Consider the following 22698-nt stretch of genomic DNA (forward strand, 5'->3'; position numbering starts at 1 on the left):
GTCTGTCTCGCAGCTCGCGCAGGAAATGTGTATCTCCGGGGCGACGTGGGACACGGATGTGCACCCTTGTGTCAGTCCACGCGCTCTCAGGTTTGGCTGTGGTATGGTGTCGCTGGCAAGCTTCCGCGTAGGCATGCATGATGTGTGAGCGGCCATACCTTTCGCTCGTTCGCTCGTGCACCTGCAGGTGCCGTTCCGGCCACGCGTGCAGCGGGTGCCGTATGGACGGTCTGTGTGTGCACTCGTCCCGGGGACGCTCAGGCGGCTGGAACTGTACATGCGCTGGGTCGGTCCGTAGATGACCGCGCGCGAGCCGCTGGCGCCGGCCTGAAAGTGTCCGCGTCCTGCTTACTCAGGCCCTGCTCACTCCGGAACTGTGCTAACTGCTCGGAGCTGTGAGTGTGGTTAAGACCAGTCGCGTCCAGACCGGCGACCGAGAGGCGTACAGCTCCTAGCGGGATGCGCCGAAGTCCGCTCAAGCTCGCTTTCCTCGTCATTTCGTCCGACTGCGCTGTTTTGTTTTGTTCGCTCCGCCCGGCTCAGCTGTTCGCTGCGGGCCGGCTGACGCGGCGCTGGCGCCTGGATGCGTGAGGACAGCTACCGGCCGCTGGCGTGCTCGCTTTTAGCGAACTGGGGGAATCGGGTTGAGAGAACTGTCCGACGCTGTTGAGTCAGTTATCGTCCTAAGATCATTCGACGACTGGTCATCTTCAGTATGACTATTTTGCAGTGCGAGTGTGGTAATCTGACCTTATTGACGCACTGATTGATTGGCCCGTCGCGTGGCAGCATGCCGCCGGCGCGACGCTCCGCTTCTCGCGCGGCCGTGAATGCACGTAGTGAAACCGTTGGAAAGCTAGCAATCTGGCGACGATAATGTTGTCAATGACTGGCGCTAGTCCAGCTCTCTCCTTTAAATTCGTCTCGTCCCGTCGGCAGCTTTCTTGCACGCCCGTCAGTGCGCGCTGGCGGCGGTTTGGCCGCCTGCCAGACACGTCCCTGGGACTGGGCGCGGACGGGTGGTGGTGTGCCACAAGCTGTCTCGTTAGTGATAAGTATCAATCCCGGACCCGATTGCTATGCGTTATATCCGGCAAGAATTCGTCTTCGAACGGGACTCTGAAAGTCTCGGCTGTGCCGCACTGTCCGTAACGCCTTGACAGTGCTTCTCTCCCCTTGCCCATCACGCAGCTTACGGATTGCCACACTTGCATAGGTGTTTATTGCCATAAAACACGAGGACTGAATGCAGAAGTTGGTCTTGCTATCTAAAGAGTACCAGGTTCGTAGGCTCTAATTCGTTTCATGCAACAACAAATATTATATATTCCGATCCATGCGACGACGAACGTGTAAGACTGTTGTCGTGCAGGAATGTTCTGTAGATGCGGCAAAAAGCGAGGTGTCGTTGAGGATTACTAAAGAATTCCGGAGGTAGCGCTGTAATTACATTGTCGCCCTCCCGAAGTGTCGTGCGCGCTCGCCGTCTGGTCTCGTGACGCGCTGACCCTTTCCCCATCGACTTGTGACCTTCGAGGACAATTTTGTTGGAATGCGTGTCAAGCAGAACGGAGGAGTCTTAACAAAAAAGATGAAGGGGGTATGGAGATGTGAGAATGGAAAGCTCAGGACCTACTGCTATCGCGTCTTGGGAGCAATGAAAATTGTGCCGTACGGAGGACTTTTGAATCTGTATTTTTAGACTAAACTTCGTTTCTGATTTCCGTGTTTCTGGACTTGGGACCGGGGCACCGAGGAGGGTAGGCGGAGGGTTGCGGTCGACGGTTGCAGTCTGACCACGACGGTTGTGGTTAGGTACGGTTACGATAACGGTACTGTCGGCGTGCTAGACTAAAAGAGAACTAAATATGACGGCAGACCCGTTTGCGATACATGGCAACTTGTATGTGATGTACGGCAATTTTTGGTGATTTTGCGGCATCGCTCACGATTGACCGGTCAGACAGGGCCAAACGAGACCATGCCACGTCTTTTACCGTCCGCTAGTCTTACGATGTGGGCAGAAAAACTGATGCAGATTGAACAAGTCTGCGTGTTTTCAATGTGTGACCGGACCCTGGACCCGGCCGGGGCCAGTGGCTGCAGCCGCCGGCCGGGCGCGCTCGCGCGCTGCCGAACAGCGCCGGGAGCCGACCGACCTACCCGGCGGCCGGCGGCGCGGGTCATCAGCCGGCTCCGGCGCGGCGGCGGCGGCGGCGGCGCGGCGGCGCGCCCGCCCCCGGCCGGCGCCGATCTCGGCCGGCCGCGGCCTAATCAAATCCGAGCGCCGCACCAGCGCCGGGACCGCCGGTACCGTTCGTCCGGCCGATGTGGCGGCTAGCGGGACCGGGGTCACGGGATGCTGCGCGCCCCGACTCGGCCGGCGCGGCTGCGTCAGAACGACGCTGCGATTTGACCCCGGCGGCTCTGAGAGGGCGGGGAGGGGGAAGGCAGCCACGACGGCAGAGACTCGAACAGCAGACCGGCCTCGTACCGCAGTGGTGTCTGACTTCCGGCGGGGAGGAGGGAGTTTTTGCGACGCCCCGCCAAGTGCCGGGCGCGCGTCGGTTTTCCTCGCCGTGGTCGTCGCTCAAACTGTAACGCTTATGCACGTGACCGGATGAGCCGAGTCGCGAAACAGACAAAAGCCGCGGCTGTTGGCCGACAGTTAGGCAACAGCGCCACGTGAATTGGCCCATGGTTACGGTTGGCCAGCCCTGCCCACCCGCACCTGCCGGCGCTCTTTGGCAGGAGTGGCACTCGTCGCCAATGGGCTAGGCTAGGAACTCTCTGTGCAGCAGTGCACACACACTCGGCGAGTGTGTGTGTACTCGGTCCGTGTCTCGGCCCGCTGGGCGGTCGGGTCGGCAGCCCCAGCGGCCGGCGCTCCTCACTCTTCGTCGCTGCTGGTCGCCGTCGTCCGGCTCGTTGTCGTCAGCGCTCGTTAGTGCGGCGTGCATGGGGGTCATGACCCGGCCTGGCTGGGCGTGTCACCCCGTCGCCGCGCCCCTGCGCCTGCTGACCCGCTGACCCGCAGGTCACGGCAGCCTGACCCGAATGTGGTGGGGAGAGACCGGCGGGGCGCACCCACAGCGGGGACGCCCCGTTGGGGGATACGCCAGCAAAGCTGGCTTCCGGCGATGCTGAGATGTTCGATGTTCCACCCGCAGTTTTGGTCGCGAGGTCTGTGGTTGCGGTGGCGTTAGAGAAGTGTCTGGGAGTGGTTTTTGGCGGAGTGCTGGGTAATCATAAGGCGTCCGGGCTTTTCAATGACCAGCAACATTTGAATCAGACTCTGTTTTGGCTGAACAATCTCCTTGTTGACTGAAGCCTTGTCGTAACCCAGATCTGGTCACTTATTTCTCGCACTAGCTATATTTTGTAAATTAGGCATTTAAATGTGTTATGCCGGTGCATTGCAAACCGCGACCTGATTTGGTCACGTCTGGTTTGTACATTAAATGGAATGGGATGCGGCGCTTAGCGTGCCGTGATTAAGTTAATTAAACTTGACTGAAAATTAAATTAAATCGTCCTGCCTGCTGACGCCTCCTGCTTACCTTCCACCTCATCTTTCTTGAGGCGAGGGGTTCAGCATAGTGGTAACACTGATGTACCAGTAACATCTCTGCCAGTGGCATGCTGCAGAGTCCAGCGAAGCTCGCGCCTCTGGTGCTGACCAGCTCTTTCTTTCGTTGACACGTCATGGAGCCGTTCCCCATCCGCGTTCCCTGAGCCCACCGTCACTGGACGTCTTCTTACGCCCCGCCTCCCCTGCTGGCAGTGGGTGGAGGAGAGCTACACCAATTTCGAGAAGGGCATCAACTGGCGCTCGCACGTGGTGTGCGACGTGGCCAAGCAGGACGTCAACAACTGGCTGTGGACGCCGTTCATCGAGCGCGGCGAGGCCGAGCGCATCTACATCGAGCTCAAGTTCTCGATGCGCGACTGCTCGCTGTTCCCGGGCACGGCGCTCAGCTGCAAGGAGACGTTCAGTCTGCTCTACTACGAGTTCGACGCGGCGACGCGCGAGCCGCCGCCCTGGGAGCCGGAGAGCTACCGGCTCATCGACCGCATCGCCGCCGACCAGGGCCGCTCCAGCTCCAGCCAGGAGCGCGTCATCAACGTCGAGACGCGCTCCATCCCCGTCACCAAGAAGGGCGTCTACTTCGCCGTGCGCGACCAGGGCGCGTGCATCGCGCTGCTGGCCGTGCGCGTCTACTACCAGACGTGCGCGCAGGTGACGGCCGGTTTCGCGCAGTTCCCCGCCACCCCCACGGGCCGCGAGGAGACGACCATCAAGACGGCGCGCGGCACGTGCGTGGCGAACGCGGCGCCCGGCGGCCACGACGGCCGGCCGCCCCAGTACATCTGCAAGGGCAACGGCGAGTGGGAGCTGCTGGACGGACACTGCAGCTGCCGCGCCGGCTACGAGCCGCGGCCCGCCAACCAGTCCTGCCAAGGTAGGCGTCGGCGGCAGCGCCGTGCTGCAGCTGTCTTTGTGCTTGTCGGCCGGCCAGGCTGGGGTTGTTAGCCTGGCAGCGGTTTTGTGGCACTGTCGTGGTGCTCAGTGGGAGGCGTAATGATTTATGAGCTCGTGTGAAGAGCCTATGCTCCTTATGTGTTATGGAATGCTTCCGGTTACACTGAGTGCATTTGGACCGAACGTGAAAGTCAAACTCGACACTCATTACTCGTGAAAGTCAAATTCCTTGCCGCCTCCGCGCTCTGGGCGTTGACTGACACGAAAGGCGGGCGCATCGTTTCGTTCAAATGGCACAGAAAGCTCGGATGACAGCTGGCCAACTAGTGTCAATGGAGGTTTGGGGCGGCCGCGCCGTGCGCCACGTTAAACCCTCCGCTGTCGTGTCAGGCGAAGAAGCGAAGGCAAAACTGTCCGTTAAACCGGACCGTTATCCGTTAAACCGGGCAGCACAACTTGGTGGTGAATTCAGGCCGGATGCGAAAAATTCTGCTCAAGGAATGCCCGGAACTTAAAGCCACCCATGGCGGGTGTTCCGAATGAATTTGTTTTTGTTTTTTGCTTTTGTTTTTGTTGTTTCTTGGCGGTCTGTTTGACGACTTTTATGATTGGTTGGAATCACTCGGCCCCACTGCAAACATGTTGAATGGAATCCGCCCGGGGCTGCTTGTAGGTCATGGGTTGTGGCGCGATCATGCGATCATGCACCAAGGGCGAACGCCAATCGAACTGGTGTGGTGCCAGCGGCAATGCCATCTGAACCCATGTTATATGCCTGTCGACCTGTGCGATCGCGCAGGGAATGAGAAGAGAGACTGGTTGCCCCGTCCACCGCTGCGAAATTCTGAAAAAAGGTTCCAATAGCTTTCCAGGCACCAACGGCGTGATCGCGGCATGGAGCATGCGAGGGACGAATATCCAAGGCCGCCTAGTGGCGTGTGGTGAGCCACTGATGCCCGTGGGATGTATGCACCTTGACACTACCAGTGCCGATCCGTTAGAAGATACCGTATCGTGAGCTCTTACTGTGACAGCTTTGTCACGCGGGGATGAGCGACTTAGCCCGGCCAATCTCCGCATCATCACGCTCCGGTCCTATGTGACAGACAAGCCGCAGAGCAAGCCAACAAATCTCTCTGGAGGCTCTAAATCCCGTTGCAGGCGCCGTCTGCTGATTGCAGCTAATTGCGGTTCGGGCGCTGATTACAAGCCGACTGATTAATGGCTTCTGTGGCCCGGAGACCCCAGCGCCTGTCAGCCTGTCAGCCCCTGTCTGCCGCCTCCCAGCTGCCCTGAGCCCGGTCTCCGCGGGTCATCTCAGCTGCGAGCCGCCCCGGGCCGTACCCAGAGCTGCCAGCCGCGCCTGCCCCCGTCGGGCAGCGTCGCCTCGGCTGCCCCGAGGGTGTTGTCGGATCACACGGCTGGCGGCGTGACCGGTCTGCTAGGTCGCCATATACGGGCCGGAAGTCCCGGGACACGGACGCGGCGGGTCACACGCCCGCCCCCCCCCCCCCCCTCCCCATTCGTCCGTCACGCGGTGGCAGGCGAGCCGAGCCCCTATTCAGTCGCTGCACGGCCGGTGGTCGTGATAGCGCCGGCCCTGAGTCGCTGCTCCTGACCAGACGCGGCGGTCAGCGGGTGTTTCCGCCGATTTGGCGCTGCCGGAGCTGACCGTGCCGTATTCGGAGGTGCTGACGTCGCCGGGGCCGCGCGGCTCCGGCCGGCGCAGCAGCCGCGCTGGGAGTCCCGGCGCGGCGGAGGGCGTTGATCGCGAGCCGCCTGTCGCCAACGCCCCACTGCGCACGGAGCCAACAGCCCGAGTCTTAGTGGGGTTGGACGCGAGAAGATGTATCTGCACGATTGGCGGTGCTCTGCAACGTCAGGTCGGCGGCGGCTCTGATTGGACTGTGATCCCGCTTTGTCCCGTCAAATCGAGTCGCCGAGGAGGCCGATATGTGCTTGGCAGTATCAGCGCGATCTTTCCCATTCAGCGCGCATCTGGCTGGCACGCTCTCGCTGTCACGGATGTTCCTGGTCGTGTAACATCCTCGCGCGCAAAGTGAGCACGCGGCACATCTGACTGGTGGTCTGCGGCGGCATCCGGCCGCTCGGTTATCGCTGCAGGAGCGATCGCAAGGTCGGAAACTGTGTCGAAGGACTGTCGCACTGGGCGCCGCACTCACCGAGCAGGCCCCAGCATCAGCTCACTTCAGCCGACGCAGCGCAGCGCTGTCATGCCCGTCGACCGACCGGGGACCGACAGGGCGTGCTCGTCGACCGACCGGGGACCGACAGTGCGTGCTCGTCGACCGACCGGGAGACCGACAGTGCGTGTCCGTCGACCGACCGGGGCACCGACAGTGCGTGCTCGTCGACCGACTGGGGGGGAGGGGGGGGGGGGGGCGAGAAGGCGTCGCCGAAGAAGAAGAAGAAGTGCCGCCGCCCAGTTTCCGGTTTATTACACGGTCGCTCGCCCCAAAAAACACGTCTGTCGAAGAAGTAACAATGGGACGGCGACCGAAGGAGGAGGGACGAACAGGTCGCCGGTGAAGATGAAAGGCGTATCTGCGGCGGAGGAGGCAGACAAGTGCTGGGGGATGACCGGCCGACAGCGACGAGCACCGCCGTCACGCTCGGTTTTTTCGTTTGATGCTGGCAAACAAGACGCCCTCTCACTCACGTTCTGATCGTTGTGGCCGTCGAGGACCGGGACAAAGAAGCGGAAGCACAGATGAGCCGTGCGCGCGCCTCCCAGTGACAGTGGCAGTGCGGGGCGCCTCCCAGTGACAGCGCCTCCCCAGCGCGGGTCGATTCCACCGGTCGGCACCGCGGAGTTCTGGCTGGCTCGAAACCAGTTCAGTCATTGAGTTGGTGCAGCAAAAGCAGAGTCGCCTGCGTCGGACTCGTACGTCCAGATCACTCCTGATAATGTGATGCCTCCGGCCCTGTGCTGCGATTCTCGCTGTCCGGTTTGAACCGGTTTAAGCTGAATCGCGTCGGCAATAACTATCATTATGACGGTCGGAAAACATGCGGCAAAGAACATTTCAATACAATCTGAATAATCAGCAAACGAACGACACCACGCAGATGCCGTTGATGTGACCCAGTGTGTCAGTCTTGTGTCAGAGGAATGAGTGGAGACCTTGCGTGGTTATCTGTTTGCCACAGCTCACGGTGGCGCTGGTATCGATCAATTCTCATTGGCTAATGGGATGGGACACAACTCAGCCTGGTACGGCCGTACCGGTTTCAAGTAGTTTTTTGTGTTATTGTTCACTAAACCAGTTTCAATAATTCCAACAATCGTGACGTAAAAAGACACTATCTTCATGTCTCCTCTCCTCAATATTTTCGTCGCGTCGCATCGCTTTGATCTCGCTGCCTTAAGAACTTCCAGCTTATTACACCCAGCGCAAAAACTCTAGTAGCCATGAACGACGACCGGCCTATCCACCGACATTTGTCCGTACGGTACTGACTAACAGCGTCGCCAGATTAGTTCCCTGCATTCGGTTCATGCAATGCCAGTCGCCGCAGCATTTGGCGGGTCCCACGGCCACCGGTAGCCGGGAGCTGTGCAGGACTCCAGACGGACGTAATCAAGGTCACTTTTTCGGACGTGTCCCTCGTCGCCCGAGTCCGTGTGCTCTGCGGTGTCCCGTCTGCCCACCGCAGTCTGTGTCACCCGAGCCCGTGTGCTCCACGGCGTCCCGGCTGCCCGTGGCGCGCGGGGTGCGGGGTGCGGGATTGCCGCGCGTGCTTTACTCTCCCCGTGGGTCGTGGTCTGGTGTCGGCGAAGTCTGGCGCCGGCGCTGACAGGCGACACTTGTCCAGCGTTGCTAACATGGCCGATTAGGCGTGTCGCTTAGTGGCGCGTGCTAGAAGGGGGAGGGACTGGACCTGTACCTCCCCCCCCGCCCCACCACTACCCCAAGATAAGCTGGGTGTGTATGTGTGCAGCCGTCAGCCAGCCGGCTCTCATCGGCCTCTGGTGGCCCGTGCCGTACTGTGTAGCGCGTCACCAGCTCCCGTCTCCGCGCCTCCGTCAGTGTGCCCGTTCTGTGTAGCGTGTCACCAGCTCCCGTGTCCGCGCCTCCGTCAGTGTGCCCGTTCTGTGTAGCGTGTCACCAGCTCCCGTCTTGGTCTTCGCCAGTGTGCCCGTCCTCGACGTTCAAGCCGGAGCAGGGGAACGGCTCGTGCGGGGCGTGTCCGGACCACAGCAGCGCGCCGCACGCCGGCTCGGCCGTCTGCCCGTGCGACGCCGGCTTCTACCGGGCGCCGACGGACCCGGCCGGCCGCGCCTGCACTCGTGAGTACCCGCCGCCCCCGCCCCTCCCCCCCCCCCACACACATACACATGCAGACAGACACGCACCGCAGCTGCAACGGCGCTGCTGGCCCCTGAGGCACTACATGGAAGACGGGGTTCGCACGACGTCACCCGGCATGTGCGCGATCCCACCGTTCTAAACTTGCACCGCTGTTTTACTCACGCGCGTAGGCCTACGCGGGCGCCCGCAAGACCAATCCGTGCATTCATTGGCACATCAGCACGTGCATGTATGCGCCCGTGTGCGATGTATTGCCGGAGTGCATTGATACGTGCGTGTATGCATGCGCACATGACGGACACATGAGCCATGCTCGCAGTCACTGCCCCCCCCCCCCCCCCTTAGAGAATCGGGACGCTTTCAAATATGTCATGCCCAGACCAACTTCTTTCTCACTCACGTCCGTCGCGTCCGTACATCTATGCATCTTCGAATAAAGACTTGGAGCCCTTTCAATGTCAGCTCCCTAGCCTGTGCCCAGCGTCTCAAACCACCGTGCTGCAGGCCTCAATGTGCGCGTCAGATATATCTTATGAGACCTGTACTGCAGGTTTGGACCGCTTGTCAGCGACGATAGCATCGTGTCTCACATCAGGCTGCTGTGACGGTGGCGCTCGGTCGCTCCCGGCCCGGCCGGTGAACAAAGCATTTCTGAGAAACGTCACGCCAGCCGATCGAATCAGCCGGCATTTCGCCGACGCCATCGTCCGCAGTAAAAGAACAACAGCGAAAAAGCTGCAGTAATCGCGGAGCACAGCCGGCGCGCGTGACCGGCGGCCGCGGCGCCGTGCGTGGCCGCCGGGGTGCGCGGGGGCGGCGAGCGCGGCCGGTGTCTGAGCGGCGCGTGCCGTGCCGCAGAGCCGCCGTCGCCGCCGCGGCGTCTGCGGGCCGAGGTCGTGGACCAGAGCACGGCCGTGCTGACGTGGGGCGCTCCGCTGCGGGACGGCGGCCGGGCCGACACCACCTACTCGGTCGTCTGCGAGCGGTGCGGCGCCGGCGTCACCTTCAGCCCCGCTCAGGTGCGTCTGCCGCGCCCACCAGCGGCCTGCTCGGCTGGGGGAGGAGGGAGGGGGGGGGGGGCCGAGCGCCGGCGTCACCTTCAGCCCTGCTCAGGTGCGTCTGCCGCGCCTACCAGCGGCCTGCTCGGCTGGGGGGGGGGGGGGGGAGGGAGCGCCGGCGTCACCTTCAGCCCCGCTCAGGTGCGTCTGCCGCGCCTACCAGCGGCCTGCTCGGCTGGGGGGGGGGGGGGGGGGAGCGCCGGCGTCACCTTCAGCCCCGCTCAGGTGCGTCTGCCGCGCCTGCCAGCGGGCTGCTCGGCTGGGGAGGGATAGGGGGGGGGGGCACTGGCGGCTCACGAGAGCGAGGGCTGGTGCAGAGGCTTCTATCGGCCCAGTCAGAGAGGACGGGGCAGTAGGGGTAGTGGAACTTGCTCTCCGTGCTGTACCTTGCGATGATGTTCTGTGCCCGTGGTCGTTTCGCGATGAATGTCCTCGTCAAAATCATCGGCGCGTCATCTTACGCCGTAGTGTGATCTGAACGAGACGGACCGTTATGCAACCATAAATCAAGGTTTGAGTAGGTATCCATTTTAGCAAGGTGTTTCATAGCATTTATTTGAATGGCATCTTTGTAAAATTCACTCCACGGCGCTCGCCCGTTGAGACAAGGTAAACAGCCACCCTTTTGTGCTTGTGAACAACGCAGTAGTGGTGCATTCGTTTGTTATGCACGTTATATATTCAGTGACGGACAATTGACTGACTCCCGCGACATTTGTACGACCCCTTATTCACTTCAGGTCAGGCTTTGCCTCGCCTGTCCCTGGCTGTCCACACCTGATCTGCCACCCGGAGCAAAGATGACCTGACCGGACCTCCTTCCACCGCTGGCCTCACCGGCGACCTGGAGTGGCCGCGCTTGACCTGACTCGCATGCCAGCCGGTTGCTGACGGTCCACCTGGCCCGACAGACGGACCTGAACGGCACGCGCGTGACCGTGTCGGGCCTGAGTCCGGTCACATCGTACCAGTTCCGGGTGCACAGCCGGAACGGCGTCTCGCCCGTGGCGGCCGGCGAAGACGGACACGTGGCCGTGGGCCTCACCACCCAGGCGTCAGGTGGGCGGCTGCCTTTTACGGAAGCCTCGAGGGGAGGCGCGACGAGCTGCTGCACGCCACCGGGACGGCGCGGCGGCGGTGTCGTCGGTGTCGCCGGTGTCGCTGCGAGTGACGTGGCGAGCTGGTGTTCAGACTCGACGTGCGGCCCTGATTCAACCCGCGCCTGCATCGGCAAAATAGGCCGCCACATCCCGGTCCCTAGGATGGGATCCTGCGTCGACATATTCTCAGGATGTGACGTGCTCGGGCGTCCAACGATCATTTCAGATGCGGAATCACACGGTCGTTTCAGTATGTTGCGATCCACGATCAGACTTGCATTCGTCGAAAAACTTTTTCATTCATTATTAATGATTAAATTACCAAATGGAGAAAGAAAGCATAGAAAGATCCATGATCGCATTTGGAACAGCAACTTTTTGTAAACGAATTCAAACCCACTGGCTGACATTCCGTAATTTGCCGAATCATTTAAAAAGGGACTCTATCCACCACAAAGTAACGTCATTAGATGTGTCTATAAACACAGTGACTAAGGTAGTTTGTCGTTAACATACCCTTCGCACCTGCAAAATTGTACTAGCATCTGGTTCATGTGACATAATTTTGTCATACGTTTTCTCTGTACCCTCTGAGGATTTCGATACATTTGGCCTATGAACCCGATCAAACACAAGCACGCACCCATTACTAGCCGAGCGCCGTCTGGTGAGGCTTTCTTATCAAAGCGTTGCGAACCACAGCGACGGAAGGTGGAGGACGAATGCTCATCTGTTTCACTTGTGTTTAAAAAGCTGCTTACAGAACTAATAGTTTTCCCGCTCATTGAGAGAAGTTACAATGAAACGTCGTTAGTGCGCCAAATTCAAAACGAGATGAACATAAATTGTTGGGGGATAAGGCAATACTATTGCTACTAAGCCATACACGTGACTCTTGCTGATGCGGTAGCCACCTGCAGTTGATCGTTCACGTAGTAGCTCAGTGCGGGCGTCTTCTTTTCCAGTTTGTACGCCCTGTCCGAAGCACCGTCCGGGCTGCGTGTCATGGCCGCAGCCTTTCCGTCGCGTCCGATGTGCTCACCACGTCACCGGTGTCCGCAGTGCCGTTCATGGTGTCGGAGGTGCGGGTGGCCCTGGTCCGACCTTCAGAGGCGGTGCTCAGCTGGCTGCCCCCAGCCGACTCCCGGGAGCAGGTGCTCAAGTATGAGGCGCGCTACTTCGCCAAGGTGCGTGCGGCCCCACCCCGCTCCCACCACCCGCCGTTCCGCTGCCTGCGACCCACCCCACAGGCGCGGCGAGTCGGACCCTGAGTGCGACGCACTATCAGCGGCGATCCGAGCCTGACACCAGAGCCGCGCCAGGTGATGAGCTCGTGACGAGCTGCTGTGGAACAGAGCCGCGTCGAGCCTGACTTTGGAGCGCTCGCCCTCTGTCTGCGCGCGGGCGCGGCTGGCTGCGGCGTCTCGTGTGAACCGCCCGTCTCGTGCGAACCGTGCCGTCTCGTACGGACCGTGCAGTCTCGTGCGGACCGCCCGTCTCGTGCGGACCGTGCCGTCTCGTACGGACCGTGCCGTCTCGTGCCATCTCGTGCGGACCGTGCCGTCTCGTGCGGACCGTGCCATCTCGTGCGGGCCTTGCCATCTCGTGCGGACCGTGCCGTCTCGTGCGGACCGCGCCGTCTCGTGCGGACCGCCCGTCTCGTGCGGACCGCCCGTCTCGTGCGGACCGTACCGTCTCGTACGGGCCGTGCAGTCCCGTGCGGACTGTGCCGTCTCGTGTGGACCGTGCCGTCTCGTACTGACTGTGCCGTCTCGTACGGACTGTGCCGTCTCGTGCAGACCGTGCCGTCTCGTAGGGGCCGTGCAGTCTCGTATGGACCGTGCCGTCTCGTACTGACTGTGCCGTCTCGTACGGACTGTGCCGTCTCGTGCAGACCGTGCCGTCTCGTGTGGACCGTGCCGTCTCGTACGGACTGTGCCGTCTCGTACGGACCGTGCCGTCTCGTATGGACCGTGCCATCTCGTGCAGACCGTGCCGTCTCGTGTGGACCGCGCCGTCTCGTGTGGAATGCATTGTTTCGTGCAGACCGTGCCGTCTCGTGTGGACCGCGCCGTCTCGTGTGGACTGCACTGTTTCGTGCGGACCGTGCCGTCTCGTGTGGACGGCGCCGTCTCGCCACCGCGTGGCCTCACTGCCGGTGCGTGCGCCTCCGCGCAGGACGAGCGTGCCAACACGACCAGCCTGTTCGCGGACGCGCCCAGCGTGAGGGTGACCGGCCTGCGCCAGCACACCGAGTACGGCTTCCAGGTGCGCGCCCAGACCGAGCGTGGCTGGGGCGAGTTCAGCCGCACCACCTACACCACCACCGGACACGGCCAGGTGGACTCAGGTGAGTGGTGGACACGGCCAGGTGGACTCAGGTGAGGAGTGGACCCCTCAACTGAATTCGATGAGGCGTGGACGCTGCCAGGCGGCTTGTCAAAGGGAGCTTTTTGACATGGCCAACACAAATGTGTAATCTGTAAAGGTGGCCGGTGTTCAAAGAATGTGTAAAAACACACGCACTTCTGAACGTAGTATTTTAGAGCACGATGCCAACCTCAGTGTATTGCCGGTCGCTCAGCAACACGACCCGTTTCCTTTAAAAGCCGCGTCGTCGTCTCCCCGTTACCGTCGGGCTGGCGCGGCAGAAGCGTGCGCCGCGTCCAGTCCGCTCACCGCGCCCACCGGCCGCCGGCAGCGTACGTGGGAGACGGCTCCGGCCCCAACGTGGACGTGATCGCGGGCGTCTCGGTGGCCGTCGGCGTCCTGCTGGCCGTCGTCATCGTCGTGGCCTTCCTGCTCGTCAGGAGGTAGGCGTCGGCGACGCCGCTCCCCCGTGTACGGGGGCGTGGCGAGCGTGTGTTCGAGCCAGTCTTCGGGGAGACTTGTCAGTGTTGGTAGGCTTCACTCGGCGTGGGACGTCCGGCACGCTGGACCGCTCACTTTCGGTCGCTGACTTACGCGTTTGTATCGCCGGTTTGTGTTGTAATGCCTCTGGATCCTTCGTATAGGCAGTGCAAATTATTCGCAATATACCTTGCCGCATAAACTACTCCTCAGCAACGAACTCTCCGCCTGCAAGCCGCGGTGCCGTCGCATATAGGTACCATGTCAAGAAGACGCTGCCAAGGTGTGTCACCTGATGTTGTCGTGGACATGCCACCTGTGTTTTACCTACGGCTAGCAAATTGATATGTTCCCACGCTTCTCTGCCACAGTCGGAACATGGAAGACTCCAGTAAGAAGCGTCCGAACGACCGCGACGGACTGAACTTCCAGAACAATGTCGGTGAGTTGCTCTGCACGAATATGGCAGCCCACGAATGCAGTTCACCGACCCGGACCTGGAAAGCGCCATTACCAAGTTCATGATGTTCAGCCTGAGTCGGCACTGCCACGTCACAGTCTTGCCCGTTGTGTCCCATCCGTGGCGAGCGTGGTATGTGCTGCCCGGTCCTTTGCCTCCCATATAGGATCGCGCCCAAACGTGGGGAGTGGGCGGCGCCTTCGCAGAAGTGACCTGCGTGCGGGGCGCTCTGGTCTTCTTTCGTGCCGCGCTGCGCCCACGCGGCTTTGTCTGCCATTGTGGGCGGTCAGCAGGGCTGTAGAGAATGTGGTGGCTTCTCGAAAACCGACCGTGGCCACCGGAGGGCGTCTTCTAAAGAACTGACCCTGGCCACCGGAGGGCGTGGGCAGGCGGCCCGCACACAGCACGCAACACCTGCACAGCCATGCCAGACAGCTTTCCGAGAGCGGGCGGCTACTCGGAGAGATTTCCACTGCGCTCTGGAGCTTGAGAATTTACGGAAAAAAGTCAGGCTGGCCGGCGGACGGGCTTCCCAGGGTCACGTCTCCGTGGCGCGATTCCAGGATAATACGGCTATCAGGGGCTGGAGGTTTCTATTCATAGCAGGGATTAAGCACTATTTGCATCCTGAAGGCCGATATACGCTAGGGAGACTGGAGGGGTTGAGTAAAATATAATAATGCGATGTTTTGTCTTAATACGGTTGCTTTTCAATCATAACACATCCTGAACTGCTAAGATATTATAATTTCGGATGTTTTCCATTGCTGTATGAACTGGAACACATGATGCATCTTTCTAAGCAAATATTTGTAAATAATTTCCATAGCCCTGAGCCTTTTTTCAATCTATCGAGGGTGCAAACTCCCATCCCTTCCAGGGTCATCATTTCCAACCACTTTTAGCCAATTATGTAAGACGTGGCATGCCCATGCAGCTTATAATACCCTGCAACAAGAGGCTATGCGTGCATTACACCTTCGCAAATATGAATATGGCGATGCTTGTATGCGGACAAGAATCTGGCATCAGAATACCATCATTTTTAAAAGAAGCCGTAGCCGAATGAACGTGAGACTCTTCAGCTCGCTCCAGCCTTCAGCCCCATGCTTCAGCCATCAAAAGGCTGTGAGGATTCATTCCTTTGACGTCATTTCGCCAGTGATGCCTGACGCTGGTCCCTGTCCATTCCAATAAATAGTGCCGCAGCTTACCATCTGTGTTTCTTCGGCAGCGTTCAATATTGGAGGAGCCACCCCACTACAGACGCCATCCACCGCACGTGAGTGAACCCGTCCCGTCACAAGCCCCCCCCCCCCCCCCTCGCCTGGGATGAGTCTGGCAGGACCCTGTACCATCACTGGACACCGTCTGGGGCGTGGTTGGCAGGACCCTGTACAATCACCGGACACTGTCTGGGACGTGTATGGCGGGACCATGTACCATCACTGGACTTTGTTTAGGACGTGTATGGCGGGACCCTGTACCATCAATGGACACTGTCTAGGATGTGTCTGGCAGGACCCTGTACCATCACTGGCCACCGTCTGGGACGTGTATGGTGGGACCCCGTACCATCACTGGCCACCGGCTGGGGCGTATCTGGCGTGGCGGGAGGTCGAACGCAACGGCCGGCTGAGCTTGTAATGCGCTCACGCTCTGAGGGACCGCCGCTCTAACTGTGACGAGTCACGCGGCTCGTCTTGCCTGACTCTTAGGAGGCTGGGGGTCAGCGGCGCGGGGATGGCCTCGATCAGCGTAAGACGCGCAACATGTGCGTGTGTTTGTGGAGTTAATGCGACAACCTCGCTGTATCATGGATGGCGTTGTGTGCGTGATGTGGTGCGTTTGCTCGTACAGGATGGAAGACCCTCACGGTGCGCTGCTTCACATGTGTTATGGTTGTCCGCGCTGTATCGTCTGCGTGTTCAAACTGCCGTGGCCCTACTCACATGCGACTACTGACGGCATGGTCACCATCCGTCACACCATCCGGCTGTGACGTCATCGCCCGTCACAACGTCCGCTCACGTCGCCGCCCCACCCGACAGTGACGTCATCGCCCGTCATACCGTCCGGCTGTGACGTCATCACCCGCCAAACCGTCCGCCCACGTCGCCACCCCATTCGACGGTGACATCATTACCCGTTACACCGTCCGCTCACGTCGTCACCGCACCAGGCAGTGACGTCATCACCCGCCACACCGTCCACTGACGCTGTCACCCCGTCCGGCAGTGACGTCGCCGGCGTTCAGCCCGGTGACCCACCAGCGCACCTACATCGACCCGCACACGTACGAGGACCCGAACCAGGCGATCCGCGAGTTCGCGCGCGAGATCGACGCCTCGCACATCATCATCGAGGCCGTGATCGGCGGCGGCGAGTTCGGCGACGTGTGCCGCGGCAAGCTGCGCGTGAGTGTCTGATGTCGCCCTCCCCCCCCCCCCCCCCCCCCCCTCCCGCGCCCGGCACTCTGGCGGGACTCGCGGGGTGCTCGTCACGGCCCGGTCGTGACTCTCGGAGATCGTCGTCTGGAGCTTCGTGATGTTATCGATAGCTGTTTGAGAGGTATCGTGGAAGGGGTAAAAAGTGGAGGCGACTTCAGCGATAGTGTAAGAGATTCGTTTCATGTTAAACTGCGTCGAGCAGACTGCAGATGCGGTGATCACTGGACATCGGCCCGTGTCGATTGTTTTGGTAAGCTCTGCGAGTCGTTGCTTCCCCAGCTCTCAGTTGTCTAGGCTAGCTGACCTGCGGTCGGGCGGTTGGCAGCTGGTGAGCCGCCGCTGTACCCGGCGTCTCGATGACCTCGGGCGACAGTCCAGGCTGGCTGACCTGTGGTCGAGGGGTCGGCAGCTGGCGAGTCTCAGCCGGCGTCTCGATGACCTCGGGCGACAGTCTAGGCTGGCTGACCTGTGGTCGAGGGGTCGGCAGCTGGCGAGTCTCAGCCGGCGTCTCGCTGACCTCAGGTGACAGTGTAGGCTGGCTGACCTGCGGTCGGGCGGTCAGCAGCTGGCGAGCCGCCGCTGTAGCCGGCGTCTCGATGACCTCGGGCGACAGTCTAGGCTGGCTGACCTGTGGTCGAGCGGTCGGCAGCTGGTGAGTCTCAGCCGGCGTCTCGGTGACCTCGGGCGACAGTGTAGGCTGGCTGACCTGTGGTCGAGCGGTCGGCAGCTGGTGAGTCTCAGCCGGCGTCTCGATGACCTCGGGCGACAGTCTAGGCTGGCTGACCTGTGGTCGAGCGGTCGGCAGCTGGCGAGTCTCAGTCGGCGTCTCGGTGACCTCGGGCGACAGTGTAGGCTGGCTGACCTGTGGTCGAGCGGTCGGCAGCTGGTGAGTCTCAGCCGGCGTCTCGCTGACCTCGGGCGACAGTGTAGACTGGCTGACCTGTGGTCGAGCGGTCGGCAGCTGGCGAGTCTCAGCCGGCGTCTCGCTGACCTCGGGCGACAGTGTAGACTGGCTGACCTGTGGTCGAGCGGTCGGCAGCTGGCGAGTCTCAGCCGGCGTCTCGCTAACCTCAGGTGACAGCCGGCCAAGAGCGAACGGTGGCTATCAAGACCCTGAAGCCCGGCTCAACGGACAAGGCCCGGGTGGACTTCCTCACCGAGGCGTCCATCATGGGCCAGTTCCAGCACCCCAACGTTGTCTTCCTGCAGGGCGTCGTCACCAAGAGCAACCCGGTGATGATCATCACCGAGTTCATGGAGAACGGAAGCCTGGACACGTTCCTCAAGGTGAGTCTCGGTCTGGACCGTGCGGCCGTGGGGCAGCTGAGCGCTGCGCTGCTGACCTGTAGCCAGCTGCATAACATGGGCCGGAAAGGTCTCGGTCTCACGCTTTTTTAATCGCGCCGTCTAAGCTTGTGAGTTTGGAACAGTGTAAGCTTCTGGTGGTTTTGACAGGATGGTGTTCAGACCAGGTTTCGATCCGTGAGCGTACATGGTGCAGACTGCAAACTGTTTAATTTTTAGTTCTGATTTTATAATGCTAGTTTTATTCCTTGTCGTGTTGAAGGGTTCCCCGTCCTATGTTAGTGATTTTTTTCGTAGCAGAGTCGTGTGAGGTACCCTTGCACTGTTTCGGATGTATTCCAGCATTCTGGTGGTATGCACAGCATTCCCACGCATGCCGCGTCACTGCTACCTGTCAGGCAATCTAAAGCGCAGAACAAGACATCAACTCTTTCCGTCAACTATTGAAGTACCACCCTGCCCTGTTGTCTGCATCGCCGGCTTCCATTTCCCAGAAGCCCCATTGTAGCTAGCCGCAAGATGCGTTCATCCACGCTCACTCACGAACAGCAATGCCATCCCTAAGTTCAATTGGACAGTTTTCCCCGGCGGAACCCCTCCCGCTCCGCCGTACCCCTCTCGTGCGGCGCTGACCAGCACCCCCACCCCTCCGCAGGCGAACGACGGCAAGTTCCAGGTGCTGCAGTTGGTGGCCATGCTGCGCTGCGTGTCGGCCGGCATGCAGTACCTCTCCCAGATGAACTACGTGCACCGCGACCTGGCCGCACGAAATGTGCTGGTCAACTCGCAGCTGGTCTGCAAGATCGCCGACTTCGGGCTCAGTCGGGAGATTGAGGCCACGAGGGAAGGAGCTTATACCACACGGGTGAGTTCACCGGAGAGACAGCAGCCTGAACCACACGGGTGAGTTCACCAGAGGGACAGTAGCCTGTACCACACGGGTGAGTTCACCAGAGGGACAGTAGCCTGAACCACACGGGTGAGTTCACCAGAGGGACAGCAGCCTGAACCACACGGGTGAGTTCACCAGAGGGACAGTAGCCTATACCACACGGGTGAGTTCACCAGAGGGACAGCAGCCTGTGCCACACGGGTGAGTTCACCAGAGGGACAGCAGCCTGAACCACACGGGTGAGTTCACCAGAGGGACAGTAGCCTATACCACACGGGTGAGTTCACCAGAGGGACAGCAGCCTGTGCCACACGGGTGAGTTCACCGGAGGGACAATAGCCCATACCACACGGGTGAGTTCACCAGAGGGACAGCAGCCTGTGCCACACGGGTGAGTTCACCGGAGGGACAATAGCCCATACCACACGGGTGAGGTCACCAGAGGGACAATAGCCCATACCACACGGGTGAGTTCACCAGAGGGACAGTAGCCCATACCACACGGGTGAGTTCACCAGAGGGACAGCAGCCTGTGCCACACGGGTGAGTTCACCAGAGGGACAGTAGTCTGTGCCACACGGGTGAGTTCACCAGAGGGACAGTAGCCTGTGCCACACGGGTGAGTTCACCAGAGGGACAGCAGCCTGTACCACACGGGTGAGTTCACCAGAGGGACAATAGCCCATACCACACGGGTGAGTTCACCAGAGGGACAATAGCCCATACCACACGGGTGAGTTCACCAGAGGGACAGTAGCCTGTACCGCACGGGTGAGTTCACCAGAGGGACAGTAGCCCATACCACACGGGTGAGTTCACCAGAGGGACAGCAGCCTGTACCACACGGGTGAGTTCATCAGAGGGACAGTAGCCTATACCACACGGGTGAGTTCACCAGAGGGACAGTAGTCAGGGGGACGGAGCTAGCGAGTAGGCAGGTCAACGCTGGGAGGGGGGGGGGGAAGGGGGCTGGTCACACCAGATGGGTAAGGATGCTGATGAGTGCATTCCGACTTTGCATGGTGTTTTAACAATGCGCAGACATGCATGACACCGGTGAGAACACTGGAGGACAGTTTGCACATGGATGATGATGAAGAACCCAAGGTCTGATGAGCGACATGAGAAGCGTGAATTGACTCATTGAAGTATTTATTTGTGCTACATTCTCACAATTAATCACTCATCAATGTATTCAGTCACTCATTTTCGTTGATATTCAGCATCAGTTAATCATTTATTCTAGAGTTTTATTGAGACCGAACACCCCACACAGTTGGTGTGCTCCCAGCACTGCGAGGCTGCATGTATGTGCAGTGGCCACGTAGAGGGTTCACGGGGGGTCAGCTCTGGCCGCTCGTGTTCATTTCGCCGTTCCTCGGTGTCGGCAGGGCGGCAAAATCCCTGTCCGCTGGACGGCGCCGGAGGCCATAGCGTTCCGCAAGTTCACGTCCTCCTCGGACGTCTGGAGTTTCGGCATCGTCGCCTGGGAGGTCATGTCGTACGGCGAGCGGCCCTACTGGAGCTGGAGCAACCAGGAGGTCATCAAGAGCATAGAGAAGGACTACAGGTCAGACCACACACCGCGGCGGCGTCAGACGGCTCCTGACCCGAGCGTGTGTCAGATTGGCGCTCTGCTCGGACGGGTTTTCGTCGTCTGTGCGCTACGGTCTGCTGAATTGTGTCAGTACGCGGGCTTCTGTGCCAGGTGGGGTTTTCTGTCATTCCAGTTAAAGGCGTTGCGCGTTGAATCAAGGTTTGCTGGTTGGGATGTTATCCGTTCCTTTGGCATGAAGAACAGTTTTTTCAAGATGCCAATCCGTCAGTTGCGGCGAGATCGCTGAAAGACAAGGAAAACAGATGCACTTTTACTCGTACGTGACGTGCAGCGGCATCAAATTCATGTGAACCTTTTCCTAAGTGCGCGGAAAGCGGCCCTTCCTGCTTCCCTCCTTGTCCAGGGCTCTTCCAGCGTGAGTTAGACGCTCCACGTGGCGTGACGTGCTCACACCCAGCCGTGCTGAAGTAGCCCGGCGCGGTGCGACTCTCCGACCCTCTGTGTACTGTCGTGACCCGAGCGCCCGCCGCCGCCAGGCTGCCGGCGCCGATGGACTGTCCGGAGGCGCTGCACCAGCTGATGCTGGACTGCTGGCAGCGCGAGCGCGCCCACCGACCGCCGTTCGTCAGCATAGTGCACACGCTGGACGGCCTCATCAGCTGTCCGGAGACGCTCCGCAAGGTGGCGCCCAGCAGGTGAGCTGCCGACAGCCGGCGCCGCCTGTCGCCGCCGCTGGGCATGCTGTTGTGACGTCCCGATCACCGAGTGGCGATCGTGACCACCGCCGTCATCTCCTTGAAATACGCTGACTTGTGTTAGTGAAGCTGGACGATCACATTAGCGTCTTTTGCCACGGGAGTGCACACCCTTGGACACGGGCTCGGGCTAGTGCAGTGTGTCTCGGAACACACTGGAATATACACTTCACCCCGGAGTAGGCGGCACCGTCTGCGAGTCAAGGTATGCCGGCTGTTTGACGCCCGCCGGCTGTCTGCAGGAGCACGAACCCGCTGTCGCCGGAGGCGGCTGAGCTGGCGTACGTCAGCACAGTGGAGGCGTGGCTGGCCTCGCTCAAGATGAGCCGCTACGTGGAGAGCCTGCGGGCGGGCGGCATCACCTCGCTGGAGGCGGCGGCGCGGCTCAGCCAGCCGGAGCTGGCCGCGCTCGGCGTCACGCTGGTCGGCCACCAGCGCAAGATCATGAACAGCGTGATGGCGCTGCGCGTCCAGGCGCGCGTCAACCGGCCCGAGGCCTGCTTCGTGTAGCGGCCGCGTGCGGCGCTAGTGTCGCCCGGCGGTGAGGCCTGGTGCTGCGCCGCGAGAACGTGATGTTTGTGGAGGTGTGTTTCATGGAGTGTTTATTCGTGTTACGTGTGGGAGGGCTTTTGTGAGTGATCGTATTTCGATGAACAATGTGAAACGAGGCGGTTTTTATCGCGGCGCGGCGTACTGGCGCCCGCTTTCCAAAGACAACGACTATGAGTCTGTGATTTTGTGATACGCGTCGTGTAATATTCGTGTCACTTTGGCCGTGAAGGACTGCTGATACTCATCTCGTATTGGTTATATGCTGCTGTATCATTCCCCTGCATGGCTTTGAAACGTTGCATTCCTTCCATTTTTGGCGAAAAGGGTGCGAACAAATTACGTTAAGTTGTCGTTAAGTCTTATGTTACATCAAGTGCACGTTTAGCCCTAGCGGTGGGCCCGGCTGTGGTAGCCATGTTCTCAGCCGGCGAGCCCCGTCGAGACGAGGGCGCCGGCTGAACAGGCGTAATTTGTGATCCTGTCCAATGTAGCAAACGTGGGGTCTTATTCCGGGCGACGCGCCGTGATTGTTTCAGTGCTTTCCTTTCATAGTATGTCATCGAATAGATTATTCCATCGGTGCTGTGTGTGGCTGCGCTTCGTTACTTTGCAGAGGGGGGGGGGGGGCGGGGGGGGGGCGGGCATGAGCAGGTGAACTAAACACTCCTGAGCGGTGATGCATCCAGCGTATTAGTAAGAGGGAGAGGGACGCGTAGATCGAGAAAGGGCCCACGATGAAAGGCCCCTGCCCTCACAAAAGTAGCCGGATTTGGTCCAATCTACTGTGCAACTAAGTTTTCCTCATAGGGAGATGCCGACAACAGTATAAAAAGAAGGGACGGCGCTGGAAAATGGGAGGGAACTGACAACACTAGGAAACAAAATTATGATGTGCATCCGT

General features: G+C 60.2%; 1 pseudogene; it reads left to right on the forward strand.

The window, feature by feature from the left end:
* Positions 1-22370, forward strand: part of LOC119110055 (uncharacterized) — a 52982-nt pseudogene extending 30612 nt beyond the window's left edge.
* The last annotated feature ends 328 nt before the right edge of the window (positions 22371-22698 follow it).

This window comes from Pollicipes pollicipes, unplaced genomic scaffold, assembly GCF_011947565.3.
Source record: "Pollicipes pollicipes isolate AB1234 unplaced genomic scaffold, Ppol_2.1 Scaffold_7231;HRSCAF=8579_pilon_pilon_pilon, whole genome shotgun sequence".
Taxonomy (NCBI): Eukaryota; Metazoa; Arthropoda; class Thecostraca; order Pollicipedomorpha; family Pollicipedidae; genus Pollicipes; species Pollicipes pollicipes.